This window comes from Amblyomma maculatum, chromosome 6 (assembly GCF_055883805.1).
Source record: "Amblyomma maculatum isolate TAMU_Amacu chromosome 6, ASM5588380v1, whole genome shotgun sequence".
NCBI classification, from domain to species: Eukaryota; Metazoa; Arthropoda; class Arachnida; order Ixodida; family Ixodidae; genus Amblyomma; species Amblyomma maculatum.
This window is the reverse complement of record NC_139349.1, coordinates 163,390,518-163,409,144: the sequence shown is the minus strand read 5'-3', so window position 1 is coordinate 163,409,144 and position 18,627 is coordinate 163,390,518.

Genomic DNA, 18,627 nt, shown 5'->3' with positions numbered 1-18,627 from the left:
TGACCAAAATTGATCTCTAAACTAGTTCGAGTATGGCTAATTCAGTGGGGATCTCTAAGTCGGGATTGCTCACTACCGAAACTTGGCTCCTTGGACACCCAAAAGTTGACCTCGTCAGAATGTGACCAAAATTGATGTTTAAACTAATTCGAGTATAGCCAATTCAGTTGGGATCTCAGTCAGGACTGCTCACTAGAAAAATTTGGCACCTTGGACATCCAAAATTTCACCTCGTCAGAATGTGACCAAAATTGATGTCTAAACTAATTCGGGTATGGCCTATTCAGTCGGGATCTCTAAGTTGTCATTGCTCACTTCCAAACCTTGGCGCCTTGGACACACAAAATTTGATCTCGTCAGAATGTGACCAAAATTGATGTCTAAACTTATTCGAGTATGGCCAATTCTGTGGGGATCTCTAAATCGGGATTGCCCACTACCAAAACTTGGCCCCTTGGACACCAAAAATTTGACCTCATCAGAATGTGACCAAAATTGATCTCTAAACTAATTCGAGTACGGCCAATTCAGTGCGGATCTCTAAGTCGGGATTGCTCACTTCCAAACCTTGGCCCCTTGGACAACCAAAATTTGACCTGGTCAGAATGTGACCAAAATTGATGTCTAAACATATACGAGTATGGCCAATTCTGTGGGGATCTCTAAATCGGGATTGCTCACTACCAAAACTTGGCCCCTTGGACACCCAAAATTTGACCTTGTCAGAATGAGACAAAAATTGATGTCTAAACTAATTCGAGTATGGCCAATTCAGTGGGGATCTCTAAATCGGGATTGCTCACTATCAAAACTTGGCCCCTTGGACACCAAAAATTTGACCTCCTCAGAATGTGAGCAAAATTGATCTCTAAACTAATTCGAGTATGGCCAATTCAGTGGGGATCTCTAAGTCGGGATTGCTCACTACCAAAACTTGGCTCCTTGGACACCCAAAAGTTGACCTCATCAGAATGTGACCAAAATTGATGTCTAAACTAATTCGAGTATGGCCAATTCAGTTGGGATCTCAGTCAGGACAGCTCACTCCAAAAATTTGGCAACTTGGACATCCAAAATTTCACCTCGTCAGAATGTGACCAAAATTCATGTCTAAACTAATTCGAGTATGGCCTGTTCAGTCGGGATCTCTAAGTCATGATTGCTCACTTCCAAACCTTGGCGCCTTGGACACACAAAATTTGACCTCGTCAGAATGTGACCAAAATTGATGTCTAAACTTATTCGAGTTTGGCCAATTCTGTGGGGATCTCTAAATCGGGATTGCCCACTACCAAAACTTGGCCCCTTGGACACCCAAAATTTAACCTTGTCAGAATGTGACCAAAATTGATGTCTAAACTAATTTGAGTATGGCCTATTGAGTGGGGATCTCTAAATCGGAATTGCTCACTATCAAAACTGTGCCCCTTGGACAGCCAAAATTTGACCTCGTCAGAATGTGACCAAAATTGATGTCTAAACTAATTCGAGTATGCCGAATTCAGTGGGGATTCTAAATCGGGATTGCTCACAACGAAAACTTGGCTCCTTGGACACCCAAAAGTTGACCTCATCAGAATGTGACCAAAATTGATGTCTAAACTAATTCGAGTGTGGCCTATTCAGTGGGATCTCTAATGATTGCTCACTACCAAAACTTGGCCCCTTGGACACCAAAAATTTGACCTTGTCAGAATGTTACCAAAATTGGTGTCTAAACTAATTCATATATGGCCTATTCAGTGGGGATCTCTAAGTCATGACTGCTCACTCCAAAAATTTGGGCCCTTCGACCCAGAAAATTTGACTTCTTCAGAAAGTGACCAAAACTGGAGTCTAAACTAATTCGAGTATTGCCAATTCAGTGCGGATCTCTAAGTCGCAATTGCTCACTCCCAAAATTTGGCCCCTTGGACATCCAAAATTTGCCTCGTCAGAAAGCGACCAAAATTGATGTCTAAAATAGTTCGATTATGCCCAATTCAGTGGTGATCTCTAAATCGGGATTGCTCACTACCAAAACATGGCCCCTTGGACACTCAAAATTTGACCTCATCATAATGTGACCAAAATTGATGTCTAAACTAATTTGAGTATCGCCAATTCAGTGGGGATCTCTAAATCGGGATTGCTCACTACCAAACCTTGTCCCCTTGTACACCCAAAATTTGACCTCGTCAGAATGTGACCTAAATTGGTGTCTAAACTAATTCGAGTATGGCCAATTAAGTGGGGATCTCTAAGTCGGGATTGCTCACTCCCAAAATTTAGCCCCTTGGACGCCCAAAATTTGACCCTGTCAGAATGTTACCAAAATTGATGTCTAAACTAATTCATATATGGCCTATTCAGTGGGGATCTCTAAGTCAGGACTGCTCACTCCAAAAATTTGGCCCCTTGGACATCCAAAATTTTACCTCATCAGAATGTGACCAAAATTGATGTCAAAACTAATTCGAGTATGGCCTGTTCAGTGGGGATCTCTAAGTCGTGATTGCTCACTTCCAAACCTTGGCCCCTTGGACACCCAAAATTTGACCTCGTCAGGATGTGACCAAAATTGATGTCTAAACTTATATGAGTATGGCCAATTCTGTGGGGATCTCTAAATCGGGATTGCCCACTACCAAAACTTGGCCCCTTGGACACCCAAAATTTGACCTCGTCAGAATGAGACAAAAATTGAAGTCTAAACTAATTCGAGTATGGCCAATTCAGTGGGGATCTCTAAATCGGGATTGCTGACTATCAAAACTCTGCCCCTTGGACACCCAAAAGTTGACATCAACAGAATGTGACCAAAATTGATGTAGAAACTTATTCGAGTATGGCCAATTCAGTGGGGATCTCTAAGTCAGGACTGCTCACTCCAAAAATTTGGCACCTTGGACATCCAAAATTTTACCTCGTCAGAATGTGACCAAAATTGATGTCTAAACTAATTCGAGTATGGCCTGTTCAGTGGGGATCTCTAAGTCGTCATTGCTCACTTCCAAACCTTGGCCCCTTGGACACCCAAAATTTGCCGCGTCAGAAAGGGACCAAAATTGATGCCTAAACTAATTCGATTATGGCCAATTCTGTGGGGATCTCTAAATCGGGATTGCCCACTACCAAAACTTGGCCCCTTGGACACCAAAAATTTGACCTCATCAGAATGTGACCAAAATTGATCTCTAAACTAATTCGAGTATGGCCAATTCAGTGCGGATCTCTAAGTCGGGATTGCGCACTACCAAAACTTGGCTTCTTGGACACCCAAAAGTTGACGTCGTCAGAATGTGACCAAAATTGATGTCTAAACTTATCCAAGTATGGCCAATTCAGAGGGATCTCTAAGTCAGGACTGCTCACTCCAAAAATTTGGCACCTTGGACATCCAAAATTTCACCTCGTCAGAATGTGACCAAAATTGATGTCTAAACTAATTCGAGTATGGCCAATTCAGTGGGGATCTCTAAATCGGGATTGCTCACTATCAAAACTTCGCCCCTTGGACACCGAAAATATGACCTCATCAGAATGTGACCAAAATTGATCTCTAAACTAGTTCGAGTATGGCTAATTCAGTGGGGATCTCTAAGTCGGGATTGCTCACTACCAAAACTTGGCTCCTTGGACACCCAAAAGTTGACCTCGTCAGAATGTGACCAAAATTGATGTTTAAACTAATTCGAGTATAGCCAATTCAGTTGGGATCTCAGTCAGGACTGCTCACTAGAAAAATTTGGCACCTTGGACATCCAAAATTTCACCTCGTCAGAATGTGACCAAAATTGATGTCTAAACTAATTCGGGTATGGCCTATTCAGTCGGGATCTCTAAGTTGTCATTGCTCACTTCCAAACCTTGGCGCCTTGGACACACAAAATTTGATCTCGTCAGAATGTGACCAAAATTGATGTCTAAACTTATTCGAGTATGGCCAATTCTGTGGGGATCTCTAAATCGGGATTGCCCACTACCAAACTTGGCCCCTTGGACACCAAAAATTTGACCTCATCAGAATGTGACCAAAATTGATCTCTAAACTAATTCGAGTACGGCCAATTCAGTGCGGATCTCTAAGTCGGGATTGCTCACTTCCAAACCTTGGCCCCTTGGACAACCAAAATTTGACCTGGTCAGAATGTGACCAAAATTGATGTCTAAACATATACGAGTATGGCCAATTCTGTGGGGATCTCTAAATCGGGATTGCTCACTACCAAAACTTGGCCCCTTGGACACCCAAAATTTGACCTTGTCAGAATGAGACAAAAATTGATGTCTAAACTAATTCGAGTATGGCCAATTCAGTGGGGATCTCTAAATCGGGATTGCTCACTATCAAAACTTGGCCCCTTCGACACCAAAAATTTGACCTCCTCAGAATGTGAGCAAAATTGATCTCTAAACTAATTCGAGTATGGCCAATTCAGTGGGGATCTCTAAGTCGGGATTGCTCACTACCAAAACTTGGCTCCTTGGACACCCAAAAGTTGACCTCATCAGAATGTGACCAAAATTGATGTCTAAACTAATTCGAGTATGGCCAATTCAGTTGGGATCTCAGTCAGGACAGCTCACTCCAAAAATTTGGCAACTTGGACATCCAAAATTTCACCTCGTCAGAATGTGACCAAAATTCATGTCTAAACTAATTCGAGTATGGCCTGTTCAGTCGGGATCTCTAAGTCATGATTGCTCACTTCCAAACCTTGGCGCCTTGGACACACAAAATTTGACCTCGTCAGAATGTGACCAAAATTGATGTCTAAACTTATTCGAGTTTGGCCAATTCTGTGGGGATCTCTAAATCGGGATTGCCCACTACCAAAACTTGGCCCCTTGGACACCCAAAATTTAACCTTGTCAGAATGTGACCAAAATTGATGTCTAAACTAATTTGAGTATGGCCTATTGAGTGGGGATCTCTAAATCGGAATTGCTCACTATCAAAACTGTGCCCCTTGGACAGCCAAAATTTGACCTCGTCAGAATGTGACCAAAATTGATGTCTAAACTAATTCGAGTATGCCGAATTCAGTGGGGATTCTAAATCGGGATTGCTCACAACGAAAACTTGGCTCCTTGGACACCCAAAAGTTGACCTCATCAGAATGTGACCAAAATTGATGTCTAAACTAATTCGAGTGTGGCCTATTCAGTGGGATCTCTAATGATTGCTCACTACCAAAACTTGGCCCCTTGGACACCAAAAATTTGACCTTGTCAGAATGTTACCAAAATTGGTGTCTAAACTAATTCATATATGGCCTATTCAGTGGGGATCTCTAAGTCTTGACTGCTCACTCCAAAAATTTGGGCCCTTCGACCCAGAAAATTTGACTTCTTCAGAAAGTGACCAAAACTGGAGTCTAAACTAATTCGAGTATTGCCAATTCAGTGCAGATCTCTAAGTCGCAATTACTCACTCCCAAAATTTGGCCCCTTGGACATCCAAAATTTGCCTCGTCAGAAAGCGACCAAAATTGATGTCTAAAATAGTTCGATTATGCCCAATTCAGTGGTGATCTCTAAATCGGGATTGCTCACTACCAAAACATGGCCCCTTGGACACTCAAAATTTGACCTCATCATAATGTGACCAAAATTGATGTCTAAACTAATTTGAGTATCGCCAATTCAGTGGGGATCTCTAAATCGGGATTGCTCACTACCAAACCTTGTCCCCTTGTACACCCAAAATTTGACCTCGTCAGAATGTGACCTAAATTGGTGTCTAAACTAATTCGAGTATGGCCAATTAAGTGGGGATCTCTAGTCGGGATTGCTCACTCCCAAAATTTAGCCCCTTGGACGCCCAAAATTTGACCCTGTCAGAATGTTACCAAAATTGATGTCTAAACTAATTCATATATGGCCTATTCAGTGGGGATCTCTAAGTCAGGACTGCTCACTCCAAAAATTTGGCCCCTTGGACATCCAAAATTTTACCTCATCAGAATGTGACCAAAATTGATGTCAAAACTAATTCGAGTATGGCCTGTTCAGTGGGGATCTCTAAGTCGTGATTGCTCACTTCCAAACCTTGGCCCCTTGGACACCCAAAATTTGACCTCGTCAGGATGTGACCAAAATTGATGTCTAAACTTATATGAGTATGGCCAATTCTGTGGGGATCTCTAAATCGGGATTGCCCACTACCAAAACTTGGCCCCTTGGACACCCAAAATTTGACCTCGTCAGAATGAGACAAAAATTGATGTCTAAACTAATTCGAGTATGGCCAATTCAGTGGGGATCTCTAAATCGGGATTGCTGACTATCAAAACTTGGCCCCTTGGACACCCAAAAGTTGACATCAACAGAATGTGACCAAAATTGATATAGAAACTTATTCGAGTATGGCCAATTCAGTGGGGATCTCTAAGTCAGGACTGCTCACTCCAAAAATTTGGCACCTTGGACATCCAAAATTTTACCTCGTCAGAATGTGACCAAAATTGATGTCTAAACTAATTCGAGTATGGCCTGTTCAGTGGGGATCTCTAAGTCGTCATTGCTCACTTCCAAACCTTGGCCCCTTGGACACCCAAAATTTGCCGCATCAGAAAGGGACCAAAATTGATGCCTAAACTAATTCGATTATGGCCAATTCTGTGGGGATCTCTAAATCGGGATTGCCCACTACCAAAACTTGGCCCCTTGGACACCAAAAATTTGACCTCATCAGAATGTGACCAAAATTGATCTCTAAACTAATTCGAGTATGGCCAATTCAGTGCGGATCTCTAAGTCGGGATTGCGCACTACCAAAACTTGGCTTCTTGGACACCCAAAAGTTGACGTCTTCAGAATGTGACCAAAATTGATGTCTAAACTTATCCAAGTATGGCCAATTCAGAGGGATCTCTAAGTCAGGACTGCTCACTCCAAAAATTTGGCACCTTGGACATCCAAAATTTCACCTCGTCAGAATGTGACCAAAATTGATGTCTAAACTAATTCGAGTATGGCCAATTCAGTGGGGATCTCTAAATCGGGATTGCTCACTATCAAAACTTCGCCCCTTGGACACCGAAAATATGACCTCATCAGAATGTGACCAAAATTGATCTCTAAAGTAGTTCGAGTATGGCTAATTCAGTGGGGATCTCTAAGTCGGGATTGCTCACTACCGAAACTTGGCTCCTTGGACACCCAAAAGTTGACCTCGTCAGAATGTGACCAAAATTGATGTTTAAACTAATTCGAGTATAGCCAATTCAGTTGGGATCTCAGTCAGGACTGCTCACTAGAAAAATTTGGCACCTTGGACATCCAAAATTTCACCTCGTCAGAATGTGACCAAAATTGATGTCTAAACTAATTCGGGTATGGCCTATTCAGTCGGGATCTCTAAGTTGTCATTGCTCACTTCCAAACCTTGGCGCCTTGGACACACAAAATTTGATCTCGTCAGAATGTGACCAAAATTGATGTCTAAACTTATTCGAGTATGGCCAATTCTGTGGGGATCTCTAAATCGGGATTGCCCACTACCAAAACTTGGCCCCTTGGACACCAAAAATTTGACCTCATCAGAATGTGACCAAAATTGATCTCTAAACTAATTCGAGTACGGCCAATTCAGTGCGGATCTCTAAGTCGGGATTGCTCACTTCCAAACCTTGGCCCCTTGGACAACCAAAATTTGACCTGGTCAGAATGTGACCAAAATTGATGTCTAAACATATACGAGTATGGCCAATTATGTGGGGATCTCTAAATCGGGATTGCTCACTACCAAAACTTGGCCCCTTGGACACCCAAAATTTGACCTTGTCAGAATGAGACAAAAATTGATGTCTAAACTAATTCGAGTATGGCCAATTCAGTGGGGATCTCTAAATCGGGATTGCTCACTATCAAAACTTCGCCCCTTCGACACCAAAAATTTGACCTCCTCAGAATGTGAGCAAAATTGATCTCTAAACTAATTCGAGTATGGCCAATTCAGTGGGGATCTCTAAGTCGGGATTGCTCACTACCAAAACTTGGCTCCTTGGACACCCAAAAGTTGACCTCATCAGAATGTGACCAAAATTGATGTCTAAACTAATTCGAGTATGGCCAATTCAGTTGGGATCTCAGTCAGGACAGCTCACTCCAAAAATTTGGCAACTTGGACATCCAAAATTTCACCTCATCAGAATGTGACCAAAATTCATGTCTAAACTAATTCGAGTATGGCCTGTTCAGTCGGGATCTCTAAGTCATGATTGCTCACTTCCAAACCTTGGCGCCTTGGACACACAAAATTTGACCTCGTCAGAATGTGACCAAAATTGATGTCTAAACTTATTCGAGTTTGGCCAATTCTGTGGGGATCTCTAAATCGGGATTGCCCACTACCAAAACTTGGCCCCTTGGACACCCAAAATTTAACCTTGTCAGAATGTGACCAAAATTGATGTCTAAACTAATTTGAGTATGGCCTATTGAGTGGGGATCTCTAAATCGGAATTGCTCACTATCAAAACTGTGCCCCTTGGACAGCCAAAATTTGACCTCGTCAGAATGTGACCAAAATTGATGTCTAAACTAATTCGAGTGTGGCCTATTCAGTGGGATCTCTAATGATTGCTCACTACCAAAACTTGGCCCCTTGGACACCAAAAATTTGACCTCGTCAGAATGTGACCAAAATTGGAGTCTAAACTAATTCGATTATGGCCAATTCTGTGGGGATCTCTAAGTCAGGATTGCTCACTCCCAAAATTTGGCCCCTTGGACAACCAAAATTTGACCTTGTCAGAATGTTACCAAAATTGGTGTCTAAACTAATTCATATATGGCCTATTCAGTGGGGATCTCTAAGCCATGACTGCTCACTCCAAAAATTTGGCCCCTTCGACACAGAAAATTTGACTTCTTCAGAAAGTGACCAAAACTGGAGTCTAAACTAATTCGAGTATTGCCAATTCAGTGCGGATCTCCAAGTCGCAATTGCTCACTCCCAAAATTTGGCCCCTTGGACATCCAAAATTTGCCTCGTCAGAAAGCGACCAAAATTGATGTCTAAAATAGTTCGATTATGCCCAATTCAGTGGTGATCTCTAAATCGGGATTGCTCACTACCAAAACATGGCCCCTTGGACACTCAAAATTTGACCTCATCATAATGTGACCAAAATTGATGTCTAAACTAATTTGAGTATCGCCAATTCAGTGGGGATCTCTAAATCGGGATTGCTCACTACCAAACCTTGTCCCCTTGTACACCCAAAATTTGACCTCGTCAGAATGTGACCTAAATTGGTGTCTAAACTAATTCGAGTATGGCCAATTAAGTGGGGATCTCTAAGTCGGGATTGCTCACTCCCAAAATTTAGCCCCTTGGACGCCCAAAATTTGACCCTGTCAGAATGTTAGCAAAATTGATGTCTAAACTAATTCATATATGGCCTATTCAGTGGGGATCTCTAAGTCAGGACTGCTCACTCCAAAAATTTGGCCCTTGGACATCCAAAATTTTACCTCATCAGAATGTGACCAAAATTGATGTCAAAACTAATTCGAGTATGGCCTGTTCAGTGGGGATCTCTAAGTCGTGATTGCACACTTCCAAACCTTGGCCCCTTGGACACCCAAAATTTGACCTCGTCAGGATGTGACCAAAATTGATGTCTAAACTTATATGAGTATGGCCAATTCTGTGGGGATCTCTAAATCGGGACTGCCCACTACCAAAACTTGGCCCCTTGGACACCCAAAATTTGACCTCGTCAGAATGAGACAAAAATTGATGTCTAAACTAATTCGAGTATGGCCAATTCAGTGGGGATCTCTAAATCGGGATTGCTGACTATCAAAACTTGGCCCCTTGGACACCCAAAAGTTGACATCAACAGAATGTGACCAAAATTGATGTAGAAACTTATTCGAGTATGGCCAATTCAGTGGGGATCTCTAAGTCTGGACTGCTCACTCCAAAAATTTGGCACCTTGGACATCCAAAATTTTACCTCGTCAGAATGTGACCAAAATTGATCTCTAAACTAATTCGAGTATGGCCAATTCAGTGGGGATCTCTAAGTCGGGATTGCTCACTACCAAAACTTGGCTCCTTGGACACCCAAAAGTTGACCTCGTCAGAATGTGACCAAAATTGATGTCTAAACTAATTGGAGTATGGCCAATTCAGTTGGGATCTCAGTCAGGACTGCTCACTCCAAAATTTTGGCACCTTGGACATCCAAAATTTCACCTCGTCAGAATGTGACCAAAATTAATGTCTAAACTAATTCGAGTATGGCCAATTCTGTGGGGATCTCTAAATCGGGATTGCCAACTACCAAAACTTGGCCCCTTGGACACCCAAAATTTAACCTTGTCAGAATGTGACCAAAATTGATGTCAAAACTAATTTTAGTATGGCCTATTGAGTGGGGATCTCTAAATCGGAATTGCTCACTATCAAAACTGTGCCCCTTGAACACCCAAAATTTGACCTCGTCAGAATGGGACCAAAATTGATGTCTAAACTAATTCGAGTATGCCGAATTCAGTGGGGATTCTAAATCGGGATTGCTCACTACGAAAACTTGGCTCCTTGGACACCCAAAAGTTGACCTCATCAGAATGTGACCAAAATTGATGTCTAAACTAATTCGAGTGTGGCCTATTCAGTGGGATCTCTAATGATTGCTCACTACCAAAACTTGGCCCCTTGGACACCAGAAATTTGACCTCGTCAGAATGTGACCAAAATTGGAGTCTAAACTAATTCGATTATGGCCAATTCTGTGGGGATCTCTAAGTCCGGATTGCTCCCTACCAAAACTTGGCCCCTTGTACACCCAAAATTTGACCTTGTCAGAAGGTAACCAAAATGGATGTCTAAACTAATTCGAGCTGGCCAATTCAGTGGGGATCTCTAAATCGGGATTGCCCACTACCAAAACTTGGCCCCTTGGACACCCAAAATTTGACCTCGTCAGAATGAGACAAAAATTGATGTCTAAACTAATTCGAGTATGGCCAATTCAGTGGGGATCTCTAAATCGGGATTGCTGACTATCAAAACTTGGCCCCTTGGACACCCAAAAGTTGACATCAACAGAATGTGACCAAAATTGATGTATAAACTTATTCGAGTATGGCCAATTCAGTGGGGATCTCTAAGTCAGGACTGCTCACTCCAAAAATTTGGCACCTTGGACATCCAAAATTTCACCTCGTCAGAATGTGACCAAAATTGATGTCTAAACTAATTCGAGTATGGCCAATTCAGTTGGGATCTCAGTCAGGACTGCTCACTCCAAAAATCTGGCACCTTGGACATCCAAAATTTCACCTCGTCAGAATGTGAACAAAATTGATGTCTAAACTAATTCGAGTATTGCCTGTTCAGTGGGGATCTCTAAGTCGTCATTGCTCACTTCCAAACCTTGGCCCCTTGGACACCCAAAATTTGACCTATCAGAATGAGACAAAAATTGATGTCTAAACTAATTCGAGTAAGGCCAATTCAGTGGGGATCTCTAAATCGGGATTGCTCACTATCAAAACTTGGCTCCTTGACACCAAAAATTTGACCTCATCAGAATGTGACCAAAACTGATCTCTAAACTAATTCGAGTATGGCCAATTCAGTGGGGATCTCTAAGTCGGGAATGCTCACTACCAAAACTTGGCTCCTTGGACACCCAAAAGTTGACCTCGTCAGTATGTGACCTAAATTGATGTCTAAACTAATTCGAGTATGGCCAATTCAGTTGGGATCTCAGTCAGGACTGCTCACTCCAAAAATTTGGCACCTTGGACATCCAAAATTTCACCTCATCAGAATGTGACCCAAATTGATGTCTAAACTAATTCGAGTATGGCCTGTTCAGTCGGGATCTCTAAGTCGTGATTGCTCACTTCCAAACCTTGGCGCCTTGGACACACAAAATTTGACCTCGTCAGAATGTGACCAAAATTGATGTCTAAACTAATTCGAGTATGCCGAATTCAGTGGGGATTCTAAATCGGGATTGCTCACTACGAAAACTTGGCTCCTTGGACACCCAAAAGTTGACCTCGTCAGAATGTGACCAAAATTGATGTCTAAACTAATTCGAGTGTGGCCTATACAGTGGGATCTCTAATGATTGCTCACTACCAAAACTTGGCCCCTTGGACACCAAAAATTTGACCTCATCAGAATGTGACCAAAATGGAGTCTAAACTAATTCGATTATGGCCAATTCTGTGGGGATCTCTAAGTCGGGATTGCTCCTACCAAAACTTGGCCCCTTGTACACCCAAAATTTGACCTTGTCAGAAGGTAACCAAAATGGATGTCTAAACTAATTCGAGATGGCCAAATCAGTTGGGATCTCTAAGTCAGGATTGCTCACTTCCAAACCTTGGCCCCTTGGACACCCAAAATTTGACCTCGTCAGAATGTGACCAAAATTGATGTCTAAACTTATACGAGTATGGCCAATTCTGTGGGGATCTCCAAATCGGGATTGCCCACTACCAAAACTTGGCCCCTTGGACACCCAAAATTTGACCTCGTCAGAATGAGACAAAAATTGATGTCTAAACTAATTCGAGTATGGCCAATTCAGTGGGGATCTCTAAACCGGGATTGCTCACTATCAAAACTTGGCCCCTTGGACAGTCAAAATTTGACCTCATCATAATGTGACCAAAATTGATGTCTAAACTAATTCGAGTATGGCCTGTTCAGTGGGGATCTCTAAGTCGTTATTGCTCACTTCCAAACCTTGGCCCCTTGGACACCCAAAATTTGACCTCGTCAGAATGTGACCAAAATTGATGTCTAAACTTATACGAGTATGGCCAATTCTGTGGGGATCTCTAAATCGGGATTGCCCACTACCAAAACTTGGCCCCTTGGACACCAAAAATTTGACCTCATCAGAATGTGACCAAAATTGATCTCTAAACTAATTCGAGTATGGCCAATTCAGTGGGGATCTCTAAGTCGGGATTGCTCACTACCAAAACTTGGCTCCTTGGACACCCAAAAGTTGACCTCGTCAGAATGTGACCAAAATTGATGTCTAAACTAATTGGAGTATGGCCAATTCAGTTGGGATCTCAGTCAGGACTGCTCACTCCAAAAATTTGGCACCTTGGACATCCAAAATTTCACCTCGTCAGAATGTGACCAAAATTGATGTCTAAACTAATTCGAGTATGGCCAATTCTGTGGGGATCTCTAAATCGGGATTGCCAACTACCAAAACTTGGCCCCTTGGACACCCAAAATTTAACCTTGTCAGAATGTGACCAAAATTGATGTCTAAACTAATTTGAGTATGGCCTATTGAGTGGGGATCTCTAAATCGGAATTGCTCACTATCAAAACTGTGCCCCTTGAACACCCAAAATTTGACCTCCTCAGAATGTGACCAAAATTGATGTCTAAACTATTTCGAGTATGCCGAATTCAGTGGGGATTCTAAATCGGGATTGCTCACTACGAAAACTTGGCTCCTTGGACACCCAAAAGTTGACCTCATCAGAATGTGACCAAAATTGATGTCTAAACTAATTCGAGTGTGGCGTATTCAGTGGGATCTCTAATGATTGCTCACTACCAAAACTTGGCCCCTTGGACACCAGAAATTTGACCTCGTCAGAATGTGACCAAAATTGGAGTCTAAACTTATTCGATTATGGCCAATTCTGTGGGGATCTCTAAGTCGGGATTGCTCACTACCAAAACTTAGCCCCTTGTACACCCAAAATTTGACCTTGTGAGAAGGTAACCAAAATGGATGTCTAAACTAATTCGAGTTGGCTAATTCAGTGGGGATCTCTAAATGGGGATTGCCCACTACCAAAACTTGGCCCCTTGGACACCCAAAATTTGACCTCGTCAGAATGAGACAAAAATTGATGTCTAAACTAATTCGCGTATGGCCAGTTCAGTGGGGATCTCTAAATCTGGATTGCTGACTATCAAAACTTGGCCCCTTGGACACCCAAAAGTTGACATCAACATAATGTGACCAAAATTGATGTATAAACTTATTCGAGTATGGCCAATTCAGTGGGGATCTCTAAGTCAGGACTGCTCACTCCAAAAATTTGGCACCTTGGACATCCAAAATTTCACCTCGTCAGAATGTGACCAAAATTGATGTCTAAACTAATTCGAGTATGGCCTGTTCAGTGGGGATCTCTAAGTCGTCATTGCTCACTTCCAAACCTTGGCCCCTTGGACACCCAAAATTTGACCTCGTGAGAATGTGACCAAAATTGATGTCTAAACTTATACGAGTATGGCCAATTCTGTGGGGATCTCTAAATCGGGATTGCCCACTATAAAACTTGGCCCCTTGGACACCAAAAATTGACCTCATCAGAATGTGACCAAAATTGATCTCTAAACTAATTCGAGTATGGCCAATTCAGTGGGGATCTCTAAGTCGGGATTGCTCACTACCAAAACTTGGCTCCTTGGACACCCAAAAGTTGACCTCGTCAGAATGTGACCAAAATTGATGTCTAAACTAATTCGAGTATGGCCAATTCAGTTGGGATCTCAGTCAGGACTGCTCACTCCAAAAATTTGGCACCTTGGACATCCAAAATTTCACCTCGTCAGAATGTGACCAAAATTGATGTCTAAACTAATTCGAGTATGGCCAATTCTGTGGGGATCTCTAAATCGGGATTGCCAACTACCAAAACTTGGCCCCTTGGACACCCAAAATTTAACCTTGTCAGAATGTGACCAAAATTGATGCCTAAACTAATTTGAGTATGGCCTATTGAGTGAAGATCTCTAAATCGGAATTGCTCACTATCAAAACTGTGCCCCTTGAACACCCAAAATTTGACCTCGTCAGAATGTGACCAAAATTGATGTCTAAACTAATTCGAGTATGCCGAATTCAGTGGGGATTCTAAATCGGGATTGCTCACTACGAAAACTTGGCTCCTTGGACACCTAAAAGTTGACCTCGTCAGAATGTGACCAAAATTGATGTCTAAACTAATTCGAGTGTGGCCTATTCAGTGGGATCTCTAATGATTGCTCACTACCAAATTGGCCCCTTGGACACCAGAAATTTGACCTCGTCAGAATGTGACCAAAATTGGAGTCTAAACTAATTCGATTATGGCCAATTCTGTGGGATTTCTAAGTCGGGATTGCTCACTACCAAAACTTGGCCCCTTGTACACCCAAAATTTCACCTTGTCAGAAGGTCACCAAAATGGATGTTTAAACTAATTCGAGATGGCCAATTCAGTGGGGATCTCTAAGTCAGGATTGCTCACTCCCAAAATTTGGCCCCTTGGACAACCAAAATTTGACCTTGTCAGAATGTTACCAAAATTGATGTCTAAACTAATTCATATATGGCCTATTCAGTGGGGATCTCTAAGTCAGGACTGCTCACTCCAAAAATTTGGCCCCTTGGACACAGAAAATTTGACTTCATCAGAAAGTGACCAAAACTGGAGTCTAAACTAATTCGAGTATTGCCAATTCAGTGCGGATCTCTAAGTCGCAATTGCTCACTCCCAAAATTTGGCCCTTGAACATCCAAAATTTGCCTCGTCAGAAAGCGACCAAAATTGATGTCTAAAATAGTTCAATTATGCCCAATTCAGTGGTGATCTCTAAATCGGGATTGCTCACTACCAAAACATGGCCCCTTGGACACTCAAAATTTGACCTCATCATAATGTGACCAAAATTGATGTCTAAACTAATTTGAGTATCGCCAATTCAGTGGGGATCTCTAAATCGGGATTGCTCACTACCAAAACTTGGCCCCTTGTACACCCAAAATTTGACCTTGTCAGAATGTGACCTAAATTGGAGTTTAAACTAATTCGAGTATGGCCAATTAAGTGGGGATCTCTAAGTCGGGATTGCTCACTCCCAAAATTTAGCCCCTTGGACACCCAAAATTTGCCGCGTCAGAAAGGGACCAAAATTGATGCCTAAACTAATTTGATTATGGCCAATTTGTGGGGATCTCTAAATCTGGATTGCTCACTTCCAAAACTTGGCCCCTTGTACACCCAAAATTTGACCTTGTCAGAATGTGACCTAAATTGGAGTTTAAACTAATTCGAGTATGGCCAATTAAGTGGGGATCTCTAAGTCGGGATTGCTCACTCCCAAAATTTAGCCCCTTGGACACCCAAAATTTGCCGCGTCAGAAAGGGACCAAAATTGATGCCTAAACTAATTTGATTATGGCCAATTTGTGGGGATCTCTAAATCTGGATTGCTCACTTCCAAAACTTGGCCCCTTGTACACCCAAAATTTGACCTTGTCAGAAGGTGACCGAAATGGATGTCTAAACTAATTCATATATGGCCTATTCAGTGGGGATCTCTAAGTCAGGACTGCTCACTCCAAAAATTTGGCCCCTTGGACACAGAAAATTTGACTTCATCAGAAAGTGACCAAAACTGGAGTCTAAACTAATTCGAGTATTGCCAATTCAGTGCGGATCTCTAAGTCACAATTGCTCACTCCCAAAATTTGGCCCCTTGGACATCCAAAATTTGCCTCGTCAGAAAGTGACCAAAATTGATGTCTAAACTAGTTTGATTATGGCCAATTCAGTGGTGATCTCTAAATCGGGATTGCTCACCACCAAAACATGGCCCCTTGGACACTCAAAATTTGACCTCATCATAATGTGACCAAAATTGGAGTCTAAACTAATTCGAGTATGCCGAATTCAGTGGGGATTCTAAATCGGGATTGCTCACTACGAAAACTTGGCTCCTTGGACACCCAAAAGTTGACCTCGTCAGAATGTGACCAAAATTGATGTCTAAACTAATTCGAGTGTGTACAGTGGGATCTCTAATGATTGCTCACTAACAAAACTTGGCCCCTTGGACACCAAAAAATTGACCTCGTCAGAATGTGACCAGAATGGAGTCTAAACTAATTCGATTATGGCCAAATCAGTGGGGATCTCTAAGTCAGGATTGCTCACTCCCAAAATTTGGCCCCTTGGAGAACCAAAATTTGACCTTGTCAGAATGTTACCAAAATTGATGTCTAAACTAATTCATATATGGCCTATTCAGTGGGGATCTCTAAGTCGTCATTGCTCACTTCCAAACCTTGGCCCCTTGGACACCCAAAATTTGACCTCGTCAGAATGTGACCAAAATTGATGTCTAAACTTATACGAGTATGGCCACTTCTGTGGGGATCTCTAAATCGGGATTGCCCACTACCAAAACTTGGCCCCTTGGACACCCAAAATTTGACCTCGTCAGAATGAGACAAAAATTTATGTCTAAACTAATTCGAGTATGGCCAATTCAGTGGGGATCTCTAAACCGGGATTGCTCACTATCAAAACTTGGCCCCTTGTACACCAAAATTGGACCTTGTCAGAATGTGACCTAAATTGGAGTCTAAACTAATTCGAGTATGGCCAATTAAGTGGGGATCTCTATGTCGGGATTGCTCACTCCCAAAATTTAGCCCCTTGGATACCCAAAATTTGCCGCGTCAGAAAGGGACCAAAATTGATGCCTAAACTAATTCGATTATGGCCAATTCTGTGGGGATCTCTAAATCGGGATTGCTCACTTCCAAAACTTGGCCCCTTGTACACCCAAAATTTGACCTTGTCAGAAGGTGACCGAAATGGATGTCAAAACTAATTCGAGATGGCCAATTCAGTGGGGATCTCTAAATCGGGATTGCTCACTATCAAAACTTGGCCCCTTGGACACCCAAAAGTTGACGTCATCAGAATGTGACCAAAATTGATGTCTAAACTTATTCGAGTATGGCCAATTCAGTGGGGATCTCTAAGTCAGGACTGCTCACTCCAAAAATTTGGCACCTTGGACATCCAAAATTTCACCTCGTCAGAGTGTGACCAAAATTGATGTCTAAACTAATTCGAGTATGGCCTGTTCAGGCGGGATCTCTAAGTCGTCATTGCTCACTTCCAAACCTTGGCGCCTTGGAAACACAAAATTTGACCTCGTCAGAATGTGACCAAAATTGATGTCTAAGCTTATTCGAGTATGGCCAATTCTGTGGGGATCTCTAAATCGGGATTGCCCACTACCAAAACTTGGCTCCTTGGACACCCAAAATTTAACCTTGTCAGAATGTTACCAAAATTGATGTCTAAACTAATTTGAGTATGGCCTATTGAGTGGGGATCTCTAAATCGGAATTGCTCACTATCAAAACGTGCCCCTTGGACACCCAAATTTTGACCTTGTCAGAATGTGACCAAAATTGATGTCTAAACTAATTCGAGTATGCCGAATTCAGTGGGGATTCTAAATCGGGATTGCTCACTACGAAAACTTGGCTCCTTGGACACCCAAAAGTTGACCTCATCAGAATGTGACCAAAATTGATGTCTAAACTAATTCGAGTATGGCCTATTCAGTGGGATCTCGAATGATTGCTCACTACCAAAACTTGGTCCCTTGGACACCAAAAATTTGACCTCATCAGAATGTGACCAAAATTGATCTCTAAACTAATTCGAGTATGGCCAATTCAGTGGGGATCTCTAAGTCGGGATTGCTCACTACCAAAACTTGGCTCCTTGGACACCCAAAAGTTGACCTCGTCAGAATGTGACCAAAATTGATGTCTAAACTAATTCGAGTATGGCCAATTCAGTTGGGATCTCAGTCAGGACTGCTCACTCCAA